General features: G+C 38.9%; 1 pseudogene; it reads right to left on the bottom strand.

The window, feature by feature from the left end:
• Nucleotides 1-12,428: 12,428 nt before the first annotated feature.
• LOC112810062 (paraspeckle component 1 pseudogene) lies at nt 12,429-14,377 on the bottom strand (annotated as a pseudogene).
• Between the last annotated feature and the right edge of the window lie 2,341 nt (nt 14,378-16,718).

The following is a 16,718-nucleotide window of genomic DNA, read 5'->3' as shown; positions in this document are numbered from 1 at the left end:
GGCGACAGGGACACCACCATTGAGGCTCTTAACAGGTAAGTGTGTTTTCAGATTATCCCCTACATGGTGTTAGCACAAATCATGACAAGGAGAAAAGACTACAAAAGTAAAAAGCTTTTCTCCTCTGCTTTAGTTCTTGGAATCTGGTCTGCATTACTACATTTCAATCTCTCCGCATTTTTCTCAGTAAATCACTGCTTTCTACTTCAGCCTGGTGAACTTTATATAATATCTCTATAGGAAATTAGGTTTTACATGAGTCCTTGAATATTTGAAGACTGAATTTCTCTGAGTGTGTGCTCTGAAAATGAACATACGTGAGAGCAAAGAAATGTAGGTGAGTCAGAGCGGAGAACTTACGCCTTGATCCTAGGAGGTGACATTTCTACAGTGCTGCATTCCTGGGTAAACAAAGAAACCGTCAAGATGGCCATGTTTCTGGCATGGATTAAGTGTCTAAATATAGGACAGAAACACATGGTGTGGAGGAAAGGACAGCAACCTATTGGCTCCTTGGCTTGAGATCTGAGACTCACTTTGCCACCAGCTGCCCGTGCGGCCTCACGCACATCAATTCTCCACTCTGGGCCTCCTTTTTCTTGTCTGCAGACCAAGTACTTTGTAATGGATGCACTGTGATGCCTGTCCTAAGATCACCAGCAATTATCGACCAATGAGTGTTGGCTGAGTAAAGACCTTATGTTCTGGAGCTAATGAAAAGGATCATGCTTCTAACTTCTAAGGATGATCTTTTTCATCTGAAATAAAATGTCCTTTAATGCCAATACCAAGCTATTTGAAACTTTATTTGGCTAAATTGAATTATCAAAGCCAAACTGACCGCATAATTCAATTTGGTCAAATACTCCCTTGGCTCAGATGCCCTATCAACCACGTCACACTTGGGCTGTGTGGACACATGTAGTGGTGACAGCACTGGTCTGAGAGTCAGAAGATATTGAATTTACTTAAGCACAGAAGGTTTTGAACTGCCAGTTTTATATTAAAATGAAATAATTTCCTCTTCAGATTTTATAAGTTAATTCTTGAATAGAATAAATTAATTACCAGGGGAGAATAAAATGCCTTAAGTAGAACAAAAGGAATAATGAGAAGGAATATGAAAGTTACAAAAAAAGATGTTTTAAATATACAACTTTTCAAGAGGTGAGCTCTGCACACAAGAATACCTGATGAGTTTCCTATTACTATTGAAACAAATGTAGTGGTTTTAAACAACGAAATTTATCTTACAGTTCTAGAGGCGAGAAATCCAAAATGGGTCTCCCTGAGGTAAGTTCAAGGGTGGGCAGGACTGCATTCCCTCTGAAGGCTTCAGGAGAGAATCCATTTCCTGGCCTTTCCCAGCTTCCAGAGTCCTCCTGCATTCCTTAGCTCGTGGCTCCTTTCTCCAGCTTCAAAGCCAACAGTGCAGCATTTTCAAATATCTCCCTGTGTGACTTAGAAAAACCTTTGTGACTAATTACATGGACTCCCCCCAAGTATAACCCAGGACAATCTTCCCATCCCAAGGTCAGCTAACTAGCAACCTGAATTCCACCTACAGGCTTAGTTACCCTTCACTACATAACCCAACATATTCATAGATCTGGTTAGATTAAGATGTAGACATTGAAGGGTAGCAGAATATACCACCCAAGAATATGCCACTATGACATATGGATTATTTTGAGCTGAAGATAACTGAGAAGAAGCAGATAGAAGAAAAGCTCTCTGCCTTCCACCATTTGCCTAAAAGTAGGACATAACTTTGCAAGGGTGTTCTCCCTCTCCCTTCTCTACCAGGAAGGACGAAACTTGATCACAGAGACAACTCTAGATCCTCATCAGCCCAGAGACAGAGGAATCTGTATAACAGACTTACTAAAATAACCTTTATTTCTCATTAGTTCTTGATATAGTTGCCTTTCTGTAATGTGCTGCCTTAGACACTCAAATTCTTTTCCTTCATCTTGTCACTTCGTTACAAATTTATTGTTTTTTTTGTTAAGATGTTCTACAAGCTCAAGATCTAACTCCCCTTTTGGGTTACTTATCACTGAGTTATTTCGTGTATAAGCACAATGCACACATTAACAAACTTGTGTTAGTTTTCTCTTGTTAATCTGTCCTTTGTCAGTCTCCTTGGCAGAGCCTCAACCAAAGAACCCAAGATGGGTAGAAGAAAAAGAAAATTTCCCTCTTCTACAACATTTTTGGGGAAGTGCATTAGCTGCCTGCAACAGATATCTACCCTTTAATATCAGGTAGGTTGTTTCCAATTCATGCAGTCATGGATTTATCTATTCAACAAGTGTTCTTTAAGCACACACTCTATGCCAGACAGCGTGCAGAACCTGGAATCAGAGTGCTGAACAAAGCAGATGGGGGCCCCACCTTTGTGTTGCACCAAATGAGACCCAGAGCTAAGGAGAAAATCTAAGATAAGCTACAGAAACACCTTCAAAGTGATCTCAGTGTTTCCAGGGGTCATCTGGAGGGGACTTGTACATGTTTGGTGCAAATCCTGGTAGACACTGAGAGATGTGTCTGGTTCAGGCCAGCAGGATGGGATTGCAGTTCACAACACGGAGACTCTGCCGGCTGTCAGGGTCTGGGTATTCACAGGACCTACCCCCAGAGCTTCTCTCCCACACCGCTTGGTGAGTAGCTCTCTTAAAAATCAAGGAAGCATCCTGGAGACCAAATTAAGATGGAGGCATGTCACCCTCTGTATTATGATTCCCCTTTCAAATGGGACATAGTAGTAATTGGGCTTCCTATTAATAAGTGTCTTACACACAGGCAACTATGAAATGACCATGCCTTTATTTTATAGACCTGAGTTTCTGCCAAATGCATTTTCTCCCTTGTGCCCAGAGTGGATCCTCTTAAGCTCTTAAACTGAGTTTGGCCTGTCTTCCTGCCTGGACACCATCACATCGCATGACCTCTGTGGGCCAGCTGTCCTATAAGCTGCTGCTTGATGTTAATCGCTGACGGGTGCTCCACGGGAGACAGGTGGGGGTGGGAGAAAACGGGAGAGTAAGGAGGGGAAAGTGAGGATTGCACAGGGAACCACTGGGCTGTCCTGTCAGCCTGCCTCACCCTCCTCACCCTTCACAAGACTTCTCAGCCCCTACTGCTTCTCCCCTTCCTTGCTAGTATCTTCTCCTACTTGGAGGGGGAAAGTGTCTGGAAGAGAAAGATGAAACTTCATCATAAAACATGATCCAACTGCACTCTGATGGTGGGCTGTCATGGCTGAGCTTCCTGAGTCAGCCCACAGTCAACCAACAGAGTGTCGCCATGCTCTAGACGGCCCTGTGCAGCCAGGAGCCAACACATCTGGGCTCATGTCCTGCTTTCCTGCCACAGCACTGTCACTGTCTAGTGCCACCAACAAGAATAGCAAACACTTCCACTAGTGTCCCTGGCTAAGATTTCTAGGTGGAGGTGGGCTGAACCTGGAGAAGAGGTGACTTCCTAAATGAGAAACAGCCGATTGAGTTCCTAGTGTCTGGTGACTGAGGACCGGCATCCCAGTGTATTTGTTAAATATCCCATCCAACCATTGTGATGTTTCTGGCCTTACATCATACCCTCTGAGGAAAATATTTAATATATGGACAAATTTAGGAGCCGCTGTTGGAAACAAAAATAGCTAATCTGTTAGGTAATCCTTGTAGATATTAATAGTAAGCCCTGGGCTTTCAACATCTACTTCTATAAACAGATCCTGTTTCCTCTGCTGCTAAACTGAAAGCTAATTCTTTATAACTCTCTGCCTACATCTCATTTCAATATGAGTTTTCATTTTAAAATCTCATTGACTTTATTATCTACATAGTGGACTCTTCATCACCAACTCTAGTCAAAGGGATTTCAAAGAAAATGAGGGGGAAGACACTGTGGATGTGCTCACACAGCTCTGGTTCTCTGGCTCCTTATTACAAGGACGACAATCTCCAACACCTGCTACCAACTCCCCCTTCCTTCTTCTCCTTCTCCTTCCTCCTTCTTCCTCCTCCACTTCCTTTCTTTTAGGAACTCATTTTTGCTCCTGAATAGTCACAGTTACACACAAGTTGCTCAGAGAACATTTACTCTTAAACCTGAGTCTTCACCAGCACCTGCAGGAGAAAATGCTTTGGGGACTGGATGGCAAAACATCCCCACTGCTGCATCATTTCCCCCCATAAGTTTCACTGAAAGGGGATAGAAAATAACATAAACACCATGCCTGATAAAGTATGAGTGGCAGTACGTGTGAACAACGTGACTCCATACTGAATCCAGGCGAGTATATGTGTATCCATGTTCCAAACATCTTCTGCCAAAGCATTCTGTTTAATGGGAGTGGAGCAGAGTGGGAATGAAGGAAATCTGGATTACCTTAAATATCAAGCTGTCTAGGCCAGTGAGATACCCTTGAAGCTGGAAGGTAAATTTCAAATGTTGAACTGGTCATTGATTTAGGACTAAACGTCTATTTCCTGTGATTAGAATGGACTTCTAACTTAAAGTATAACCCCAGCTCACATCGATGAAACACACAACACAGAAATATAGTCTGCCTGTGACCGAGTCAGCTTTGCAGGGAGGATTAAACATTTAATGGGCAGTAAAAATGACTGTGACTTTTCTTTCTTTGGCCAGAAATATAGTAGGGAATGAGCAGCTGTATGCTATGAAAAGTCAGTCGACATGCATCTATTCCTGGTCTTATTTGCATCGGGTGCTGTGCTGTTCTATGCAGGAGTGAACACAGCAGACAAGAGCTCTGGCCTCAATGGGTGGTTGCTCACAAGACAAGGGGACATGGAAGCAATAACCAGCAGTGCTACAGAAGGGGAGGAAGGGAATGGCATGGAACTGTGGGCAAGTGTGTGGAGTATGAGCTCAAACTGCTCTCCTTCAAAAATCTGGCTCCACCACCGATGGGACACAAAAGTCTCTGAACCTGAGCTTCCCCATGTAAGAAAGAACAAATGTGATAATACTTGTAAACTGCTCACACAGGGTGCCTGGCACATGAGAGCATTCGCACATGTTAGCAATGATTATTTTTTAAGATTTTTCCTATGCAGTAAGTTTTATGTTTAAGTTTCTATTCTATGAATTGTACACTATCCAGGCAAAAGGTAGTTTTAAACTCTCAAGAACATGTATACTTTCTCTGTCTAAGGAAGGAATTTTTAGATAATAGAATAATCCCTTTGTTTACTCTCACATTCCTATTCCAACTACAGCAGGATCCAGGATGGAAGACGGCCCAAAATGATGTGGTTCTTACCTCCACTTTCCAGGCAGGGAATGCACCTCATGGGTGGTGGAGGGCACCTCCTCTCTTGGCTTGTACATGACTCTCTGTCTCAGGGCCTGCTGCTGGGTACCCACCCCGAGACGCTGAACTTTTTCTCTTTTTATATTATTCTTTGTACTATCCATTGTTTAAAAAAGCATAAATTCAAGGAACTCCAGATGCTGTTGTCTTTCAGTTAGTCAGCAATTATCACTCCTATTCAATGGGAGCTTACGTAATGCCAGACATGGCTGTTAGCCTCCTCAAACTAGTACTCTTATGATGAGGTCTATAGAGAAGTAAAATCAAGTACATGTGCTGTGGATGCTCACAGCCTCAGTTCCACTCTCAACAAGTTGATCTGGGGAAGGTCTCTCAACAACCAATGAGGAAGATACCATTATTATCCCCATTTTGGATGAGTGAGCTGGTAAGTGAGCTGAAGCAAAGTCAGCATTAGGCTCTCTCTAACTAATGGAAAAGACCTCAAACTTAGGTTTCCAATTTATACAGTCCGACTGCAGCACCAACTCTACTAGCATGGATAATCAAAAATCAAGCCTGTTTTGTTAATTTGACTTACATTTCACACTAAAATAAGTGGCCAAGTTATTTTTGTGACTTTGCGTGTATACATGTCTGTATGTGCACATGTGTGTAGGTGTGTGTGTTGCCATATTCACCAGACATTAGACAGCTAACAGGAGGGCCAAAGGAATTGGGTCTGGAATATAATTCTGGTTCACAAATTTTACCAAGCTAGCAATGCAGTAAAAACAAGTTTCTAGTCTTTATTTTATGTAACTCTTCAAGGATGTATTTGAAGACATGCAGTTTTCTTTTTCATTGCATTAGCCGGTCAATTCCAGTAAATTTTGCTTCTGAGATAAGAGGGGAAGTTAAAATCCAATGAAAAGAAAATTAGACAAGATAGAGACTCTTTAACTTAGAAACAGAGGCACCCCTGCTAATGCAATGAAAATTAAATCACCACTGAAAATATATGCACAAAGGGACTGTGAGTAAATTGTACACATCTGTACTAAACCTGAAGAAAAAAGGTCAGTTTCTCACGATGTAGGTAAATAATCATTTGTGAGAAATGTATTCTTTTATTTTCAGTATTGGCTAAATGTGGTGATGCATTTTATTTCAGGCTATGTCTGAAGACAGGAACTGATTCAATTCTATTTGCCTCCAGGATCGTCTGATTCTCCTCCGTATTTTGTTCCTTTTGGCTCAAAATTATTTGAGGTAAACGCTCCCTTTTACCGGCAACTACTTACTCTACCAACAATATTCCATAACTGATTCTAATCTCACTCCTCATTGATCTTATCTTGTTGGCTCAAAATTTTTATTTATGTGGCTCTATTTAACCTATAACTGCCTCTTTAGATGCCGGCATTATTTTTATAGCCTTTCTTATTTCTCAGAGTGCCCAGATCTGATATTCACCCTAGTTGCTGGGACAATGCCTACCTTGGTGAATCTCTTTCATGGGCCTCCATGATCAGGAGTCAGGAAGAAAGAATTCTGACATATTTTAATGATAAGTGGTCACAGGAGTTAACAGAAGTTGAAAGTCGAATAAGTTTTCAGGCTTATCAAATTATTTACACAGGACCAAATCATTCACTTTATTTCATATTTATTTATTTATTTATTTATTTATTTATTTATTGTGATGAGAGATGAAATGTAATTTAGAACCTAGATTCCTTGTAGGTGGTTACCAAGCAGACATCCAGACCAAGCAGGGAATTGGATTCTGAAGAAGCAGGAGGACACACTAAATGCAAGAGGCTGTGGAAGGGTGAAGATGAAAGAGAGTTGCCCCAGCCCAGCACCTGCCCTGGGGCTCTTTCTGGGCCTTCCTTTACTGCATACCAAGACGGCCCCAGGGCTTTACAGATTTATTAAACTGCGTCCTTGATCCTAGAAGAGCAAGCTATGAAACAAGAAAGGGATAAGCCAGAAATCTAAGCAGCAGCAAAGCAAAGCTGTCCTTGGATGTTTGCCAGGCAGGTTGGCCTCCCACACGGCGGGGCGGGGGCTCCGCGGGCCCCTGCTGTTTGAACACCTGTGGTTTGTTCTCACTCCTGCATAATTCATCTTTCTATCACCAAATTCTGACTCTAGGCTGAGTCTGGTGTGTGAGCCAGGCTTTCCCCGGTTCTGAGACACATTTCCCAGGCTGGTTTTGACACTTAGAAAGATCTGAAAGAGAAATTATAAGGACCGATTTGGCCAAAGGCAAGAAATCATGTCTCCGTGGGATGAAAGGAAATATTTACTTAGAAAGCTATATATTTCTTAATGAGTAAGACTTCATCACTTACCAAAATAAAAGTGTTTTAGGATTAAAAAAACCAAATTATTTCATGTATTTTCAGGCATGGGAACCAACATACTATCTTATATGTGGCTGTGTTTTATAAAGTCCTGAAAATGCAGCTTTCTTAAAGATGGGAAATGGGCAATTTTCTAAGTTCAGTCTTTGTAGTATCCGGTGGCTGTGCACCTTGATTCTCACATGCTACCTCTATAGCAATTAACATATTTGACAACACAGTAACACTCTTCCAGCTTATACTAATAAAGATTCTAGACACCCTAGTATTGCATGAATAACTGAAGCCTCTGTTGTGGTAGAGTAGACAACTATGTCACCGGTCTCTTGCTTTCAGAAGAACATAGATAATGCCATACCTGAGGCACCCCAAATATTCCCTATTGTCAGGGCAATCAATGCACAGATTCAGTTAACCAACGTGTTAATATAAATGAAATAGGGATGGATTAACATAAAACCTTTTAGAATTTCTTTCGTCATTAGGGGCCTGGTAGAGATAAGCAAATCATTAACATTTTAGATACTCTAGTGGTTTTAATAACTTTAACTTCCAATCAGGTCAAGATGCATATATAAAGCTGTGTCTAGCACTGTGACTATAATGATAAAGGAAAACCCTCTTGCAAGAAACATCATGAAATTATGAGTAAAAGCATCAGAACACATTTAATTTATTTAAAATAAAATGAAACGTATGCATAGAAGACAACACTGAGGGCTTTCTCAGCCTGAGTTCTGGGGAAGAGAAAAAAAAGAGTTGGTAGAACTTGAAACCACAAGCGTGCACCTGGAATATGTTTTGAGAACGTGTATTTACACTACTCACAAGGTCCAGAAACCATCAGACTAAGACATGAACTCAAGAATTATTCCCAGGCCAGTTGCTTGCCTGGGGCTCTTGGCAAAAGTAAATAAAAATCCACAATGGGAGATGTTCACAATCTAGGCCACAAGGATTGCCCACTACGAAAAAGACCCTTCCATCCATGAGTTACACAACAGGACATGAGTGAAAGTGTGCAAAACTAAAGTCAAGATTTAATGATCCGAAATAATAAAATAGAAATCTGAAGACTATTATAAAAAGAATATAACTAAAATGCTCAAGGCAGAAATAAAATCAAAATCCTAAAAAAAAAAAAAGAATAAGGCACAATGAAAAAAGAGTACATGAAACCCACTAGACTTTAAATTAAAAAATACAGCCTTTGAAACTTAATGGATGGATCCAAAAGCAGGTGTAATACAGTCAAGGAGAGACTCAGAAGAAGACAAGGAAACAATGCAGAAAGACACCAAGAAATATTAGCAGGAGGACAAGAAAAGGACATGAACCTGAGGGTGGGGTGGAATGAAACAGTTCAGCATTCGTGTTCGTGGAGTTCGGCAAAACCAGGAGAGAAAAAACTGTGTTCAGGCCAAAGGTCAGAGCCACAGAGTTTCTACATAGAAAGTAAATGACAAAGGAAGAAGATCTTACCCAGGGAAAACAAGTTTTAGTCTAAACATAGATTTCTTAATAGAAGAAATCCAAAATAATAATGATAACAAAAATAATAATTTAGAAATTACAAAATTCTTCTAAATAATCCATCGACCAAAAAACACCATCATAATAAAAATAAAATAGCATTGCAAAACAATGTAAGCACTATTTAAAAAAAGAAATTCATATGATATAGCTAAATTTGTATTTGGAGAAAAATAGGTTACCATTAAATGCATATATTAGGAAACAAGAATAACAAAATTACTAAGCAAAACTTTCAACAAAAAAAATTTAAGTTACCATAAATAAACCTCAAAGTCCAGAATGTTTCACAGAATAAGTTTGAGAGCACAATTAATGAAGTAGAAAACTGTGTATTGATAGAAAGGGTCAAAAAATTTACTGACTCTAAGGGTCAGAGAATTTACTTTTTACTAACTGTGAAAAAAGATAAACTCTTAAAAAGTTTAAAGAATAAAAATAAGGAAAAGGTGTATATACATAACAAGAGAAATGAAATTATGACAAGTAACTCATATACTTAAAAATGAAAAATGTATTTTATATAAATAAGTTATAATGACAAATTAAAAATGTTACATAAAATGAACTTCAGAAATACATAAATCACAAAAAGTGCAAGAGAAAAACTAAAAGATTGAAATGGGCTTTTGAATCCATGTAATTAGATTAGTAGGTAAAAATGTATCCCTCAATAAAACTCTAGGACCAGGTGAGCTAAAGTAATATTTTCCAAACCCTCAAGGAATGTAGTCCCAATTTTATACAAACTCGACAAGTGAGAGAGAAAAAAGATAGACGATCTCCCCAACTCATTAAACAATGCTACAATGACCTTGATTTCAAACCAAGATAGTATAGTGTAAGGAAAGTTCTAGAATAATCTCACTTTCAAATGTGGTTGGAAAAGTTCTTATATACGATATTAGCACACTGATTCAACCAATTTTTTAAACACTTTGCTTATTTATTTGACTGAGTGAGAGAACACAAGCAAGGGGAACAGAGAAGGAGAGGGAGAAGCAGGCTCCCCATTGAGCAGGGATCCCCAAGTGGGGGTCCCTGAGATCATGACCTGAGCCAAATGCAGATGCTTAACTGGCTGAGCCACTCAGGCACCACATCAACCATGTTTTAAAAAAGGATAACACAACATGGTTGATTAAGATACTATCAAATTAAATATGAGTTAATAGTAGAAATTCTATCAATTTAATTCACCACTCTCATAGAATGACCTTAATAAATGGGACAGCACGTCAGAGCCACAGAGATAGCCCACATTTATCAAACAACATTTATTTGTTTATAGCTTAGTGGCCTCAGTAGCCAGAAATCATATAGACAACTTAGAAGCAATTATCCAGTCAGCTGGAAATTCGTAATTTTTTGGAAATGTTATAACTCACACTTGGCGATGGGGTAAGTGAAACCCCTGTCTATAATGCTTGACACTGTGACCATGAAAAGGGCTTGAAATCAGAGCATGGGAGTGAGAAGGAAAGCCCCAGACATCTACAGCTCTAGATCTAACATTGAACAGCCTCAATCTGGGGTAATACCCATAATTCCCTTGGGAAAGTAACCCCATAATGCTTTAAGATGATACAAGTCTTTCCTTAATGGTTAAGTATCTCTAGCTACCCTGAATAATTATGGCATTCATGGAGACAAAGTGAATTAAACTTACAAAATCAAAAATTTTGATAAATACAGAAAAATGTGTATTTTAAGTAAATTCATGTTATCATTTTAGAATATCTAACAAGATGACATTTTAATTCCAATTTAAGATGATGTGAGTGAAACATTTTTATTATGTTACGATTTGAAATCTTGTTAAGTTTATAAACGGTATTGAAATAGATAAGAGAAATTAAAAATTGCTCTCTTTATTAGTTTATTAGATTTTTAATATCTACTTCTGAGCTAGGGAATGCAAATCTATCAGGCAATGGAGATGTTTAAAAATGAATTTGAATATATTACATTTACATAGTTTGAAATGTTTAAAGGTATTTAATTAATTAAGCTACAAAAATACCTTTACATTATGGTTAAAAATTTGATTTTTTTATTTCAGTAAGTCAATGGTTAAGTATTTAAGCTAATTTAACACCTAAATTGTCTTTACTTTGATCCAAAGGCTACCCTTGCAGACAATCTCTCAATCCCTGTCCCCCCAAACAATAACAACAAGCCACCTTTCACATCAGCAAGCTCATAAACAGATTCAGAAGACTAAAGTATGGTAATCTTTTATGCTTAAGAAAAATCTCTGAAAAAAATTAACACCAATACACTCTACTGGCAGGTGTTCTAAGGAGTTATAGGGATGGAAGATTGGAAGAGAATGTTTTCCTTAACTCATAGATGGCGTATTCCCAAAGTCTGAGTAAACCGCACTACTTACTGGTGAAATCTTAGAATCGTTTCTATTATAATTTGGGAACAAGACAAGTCATTAACAAGTCCATTACCAGAGCTTCTTTTTAACATTACCTGGAATTTCTAGATAACGCAATAACATCCACAAATGAAATAAGTTATAAAGATTGGAAAAGAAAAGAAAAATATTATTTTACCAAGCATATTATTTTCTACTTGGAAAGCTAAAAATAAGCTACAGAATCATATTAAAACTAATAAGAGAATTGTATCCGGCGTACAAAATCAATGTACATTAATCAACAGTATTTGTAAACACTAGCACAAACAACTGGAAAACATGATTTTTAAAAGATATAATCTAATAGCTCAAAAACTGTACATAAGAATACATATAACTAACTGAAAGACTTTTATGTCAAATAAAAAATATTAAGAGGTATAAAACAAGATCTAAGTGAATAAAGAGTAAATTCTGTACATGTCTGAAAAGAACAATTCTGTAAAAATACTCTCTCCCAAAGTAGCTATAATTTCATTGTTAATCCAACCAGAATCCTAACAGGTTTTATGATAAACATGTGCAAATATACACATGAAATATGTATTAATATACCTATGAAAAATGCAGGGGAAAAGTGATTTTTAAAAAATCTAACATTTGCATAGCACTTACTAAGTGCCAGGCACTTTGCTAAGTACTTTAAATATTATAACTCCTTTGACCCTATTAAAAAAAAAAAAACACCTAGGAGATAATAATATCATCTGCATTTGGAGGAACTGATTGTTTTTTTTTTATCCAAAATGATTTCTTTATTGAGATTAAGTAACTACATAGACTTCACAGTTCTATGGCATAACTTATATGTAGCTAAAGTCACAAACACATTTTAACATTCACAATGATGAGCATCACCATTACCATTCTAATCTACAAAGCTTATGTATGAATAAAGAAAAATACAAAAACCTCGTTTTACCAAAAAAAAAACTTTAAAGTTTACATACATTAACAATAAAACCATTTCTTCCAGGTAACAAGTAAAAGTGTAAAGGCATACCACTGAGGATTTTTTCTCTAAGTAGCCAGGAATGAAAGAATGTTTAATATCTACGATGCTTATTAGGGCCTTCAAAGTTGCCCCCTTGGCTTCCTCTACCAAAACCACCAGGACCACCACTAACAGGACCTACACCACTCATTGGTGCTTGAGGGGTTTCAGAACCTGTTCTACTCCCCATAGGTGATCCCATCTGAGATGATGGTCCTTGAGGAAATCTATCATTGTGCACTGCTCCATTATCTGGCATCATTGGAGTTCCCATATTTGCAGCTCCTTCTGGTCCCATGGCAGGACCAGGACCCATTGGTATAGTTCCTCTGTTGTTCACATTCATACCCATCATTGGAGGAGGACCTTGGTTACCAGCGGGTGCTGGGCTAAATGCATCTCCCATGTTTATTGCTCCACGGGGACCCATATCACCCATTCTCATTTCCTGTTCTCTATTTTCCATATAGTTTGGCTTAAAGCCCTCTTGTTGTCGCCTCAGTTCCTCCTGTTCTCTGTGTCGGATCATTTCTTCCTCACGGCGTCAATGCTCTTCCTCATGTCTCAGTTGTATTTGCTTCCGTTTTTGTAACTCTTGGTTTCTGAGTTCTTCCAAGCGTCTGAGTTCTTCTTGATGCCTCATGAGATCTTGCCTCATTAACATTAATTGGTGTTCATGCCTAGCTGCTTCCATTTCTGCTTCCAGTTTCTCTTTGGCTTCTTTGATGTTTCTATCAACCTGCTCACGCTGCTGCTTTTCCATTTCGTCAAGAGCCTTCCATCGAGATGCATACTCAAATTCAAAGGTCCCAGGCTGAGCAAAACGTGGCGGCTGTTCTCTTTCTTTATGGTATTGTTGGGTTTTCTGCATTAGTTTCTCTGGCAAGCCATCTTCATCATCAAACTGCTCCATAGGCTCCACAATGACTGGACGAGGGGTCGTTGTTAGCAAGAACGCCCCATCACCACATCTTTCCAGAGCCTTTCGTGCAGGAGGTTTTGCCGCAAATTCTACAAAACCTTTTCCTGTAGCTCCACCATGATCATCCACAGCCACAACGGCTTTCTCTACAGGACCAAACTGGGAAAATGCTTGCTCTAGCAGCTCACTGGAAACAACCGGTGAAAGGTTCTTGACAGGGCTGCTCCATGTGTAGCAAAACGAATTTGGAGAGGTCTGCTCTTCAAAATGGTGCCATCCCGCTCTGCTTTTGCAATTTCAGCCAGTGTTCTGGATTCCAAACGGATGAAGCCAAAGCCACGGTCCCGATTGATGAAGACCTCGCTGGGGTCGCCGTAGCGCTCGAAGAGCCTCTTGAAGTCCTCCTCCGTGATGTCTGTGGGCAGGTTCCCCACGAAGAGGTGACAGTGTTGCGTGTACGTCTTTTCGCCCGGCTTGAGGAAGTTCTTGATGTCAAGGGTGAATCCCATCTCTTCATCGGGGTGGTCCTCCGGGGGCACGGGGGCAGGTGGCGCCGGCTCCCCCGCCAGCGCGAGGGCCATGGCGGCCGCCGGCTCGCTCTCGCCTGCCGCGGACTCAAGAGCTCGAAGGCGGGCCGGGTTTTTCTCAATGCGTACTTGCTTCAGGTTTCCTCTTAACATCATCTTAGTGAGTTCACTTCAGATACCGGATATAACTCTAGAGCTATACCGTATCTCTGTGTATACCTAGAGAAACGGAATACAGAAGGAAAAAGAGAAGACAGCTAGTTCGCCTAGCCCGCTGCCTTGCCTGGTAGGACTCACGGCCCGGGTAGCCGCACGTTCAAAATGGCGCCCTGGAGGAACTGATTGGTTAAGCAACTTGGCCAAGATCAAACAGTCAGTGTGAGAGCAAGGGTCTAAAGTCTTCAGGACACTGCTTCTCTAACAAACAAATAGAAATACACAACTGAGGACACTGTCAAGACCACCAATGGGAGACTCCTATTACAATATATTGTTACTTAGTAAAATACTGTGGAAAAGAAACCTGGTAGAGGGATGGAAAAATAGACCAATGGAATAGAAACGCAAACCCTGAGGGGGACTTGTCAGAACATTGGGACTCCACACACAATAAAGCCTGAGATATATGAATATGTGTTAGAAGCTGAAGAGGGACCATTTACAAACTGTCCGAGCAGAGCTGGCTATTCATCCTAAATGCATGTTAGGTTAGATCCCTACCTCACTACCTAGAGACATAAAGTCCAAATAACCGGAAGGCCTCAATACATAAAAACTGTAATGATTTTGAAACAAAAGTAGGAAAACATCTTTGTTACATTTGGGGAAGGAGAATTTTCCCTCAGGTAAATCTTAGAAAGCAAACAATATGGAGGAAAACAAAAGATTGACTAAGTTTGATTTTATTAAAATTTAAACCATATCAATGAAAAATAAAATCACCAACTAAATAAAATAAAATACACATTAGAAAAAGATGTCTAGTCTATATAAAAAAGAAAAGATCATTATACAGGATATATTGGATTCCTACAAATACATAGAAAAAGAAACTATTAAAAAGTAGGAAAATAGACAAAAAGAGTCACAGAAAAGAAGTGGAATTGCTTATAAACGTATAAAAGGTGATTGGTTTCAGTAGCCGTCAGAGAAATATAAATAAGCCAATAATAGAATACAATTAAATACCCCAACTACCGGTACAGATGAATGTCTGATAACAACAACTGGGCACAAATGGAGGAAGTAAGATTGTACATTGTTTGAGAGAGCGTAAATTGGTACAATAGCTTCAGATAGCAATTTTGCAATACCTGGTAAAGCTGAAATACATATATTCTAGACCAGCCATTCTTCAGGTTAATCCTGGACCCTAGAGAATAGACTCCTACCTGTTCACTAGTTGAGGTATACAGACTGTTTGTAGCAGGGTTTGAAAGAGAGGAAAAGTGGAAACAATTTAACTGTCACTTAGAAGGTGAATACATAACACGGTTTATTCATGCAGTGGCATTTCATACAGCCGCTACAATGAATGAACTGAACCTATATTTGCAGAGCTAAATCTCCCAATTACAAAGTACAGAGGAGAAAACAAAGTCACAAAAAGATATAAACAAGATAAAAAAAATGCATATACATTTAAAAAAAAGCACTGCAGTGTGTATTATTTATGGATGCATAGCTATGTGCTAGAAACACAGATGCAGATAAAGGAAAGCGGTAAGTAGAATTTCCAAGAGTGGTTAATTCTGGGGCAGATGGGGAGGAAAAGGGTCATGTAAAGTTTTAGCTGTATCTTTTCAGTTTTGTTTCTTAAGAAAGATACTAATACATAAAAATACAGAAGGATAGAGGGAAAGAGACAGTATGTGTGACTGAGTAAGTGAGAGGGACACAGAGTGAGCTTGCAGACAATTTGTTAATCTTGGTGGAGGATACAGAAGCATACTTGATAACATTTCCTGCATTTTTGGCATGTTTGCAATGCCTCCGTAATTATAAAAATTATGTGAAAGGTCTATCCCAAATACCCTACATTAACAAAATAAGTACTTTCAACAAAATGTGAGGTATATGTGGGTCCATGCGTAGAAAAAGTGCAACAGAATTTATACACTTTAGTATTAATTTTACAAAATACCCTTTAAAAGTAAGAACAGAGTTTCTAGATTATTTTCATGTAAATTTAACCGAAAATAATAATCTGATCTGATAGTGATTGCAAAGATCTTGGAGTGTTATGGTAATAGTTTTAACGCATGCAATTGTTGCTGTCATTTCCATGGCATGCCTGGAAAAGCTTTTCTTTTGAAAAATGGATAAAGAAAGAAATATGAAATCCAGATGTATATAATGCATACATAATTTAAAACAAGAACTACAGCCCGCAAAATCATATTTAGGATAACTTATTAAACATGCTACTGAATTTTATCGAAAAGTACTGAGCTTATCCGGATGGAAGATTCACTGAAACTTTTAAAAAAAGCACCTATTTTACAGATGTATGTGATGCATATGTACCTGAGACGGAGAGAATGGGGAAGAAGCCAGGGAGGGGGAGGGGAGAGAGAGAGAAAATGTGCTAGATTATGTTTTTTAAATCTCTTGTAGTGCATCATAGAGTTGGCAGTTAGCCGGAAGTCCAGATGA

The sequence above is a fragment of the Callorhinus ursinus genome, unplaced genomic scaffold, assembly GCF_003265705.2.
Source record: "Callorhinus ursinus isolate GAN/ISIS: 27379988/994484 unplaced genomic scaffold, GSC_fseal_2.0 scaffold36, whole genome shotgun sequence".
Classification (NCBI taxonomy): Eukaryota; Metazoa; Chordata; class Mammalia; order Carnivora; family Otariidae; genus Callorhinus; species Callorhinus ursinus.
This window is presented reverse-complemented; position numbering and strand designations above follow the sequence as displayed.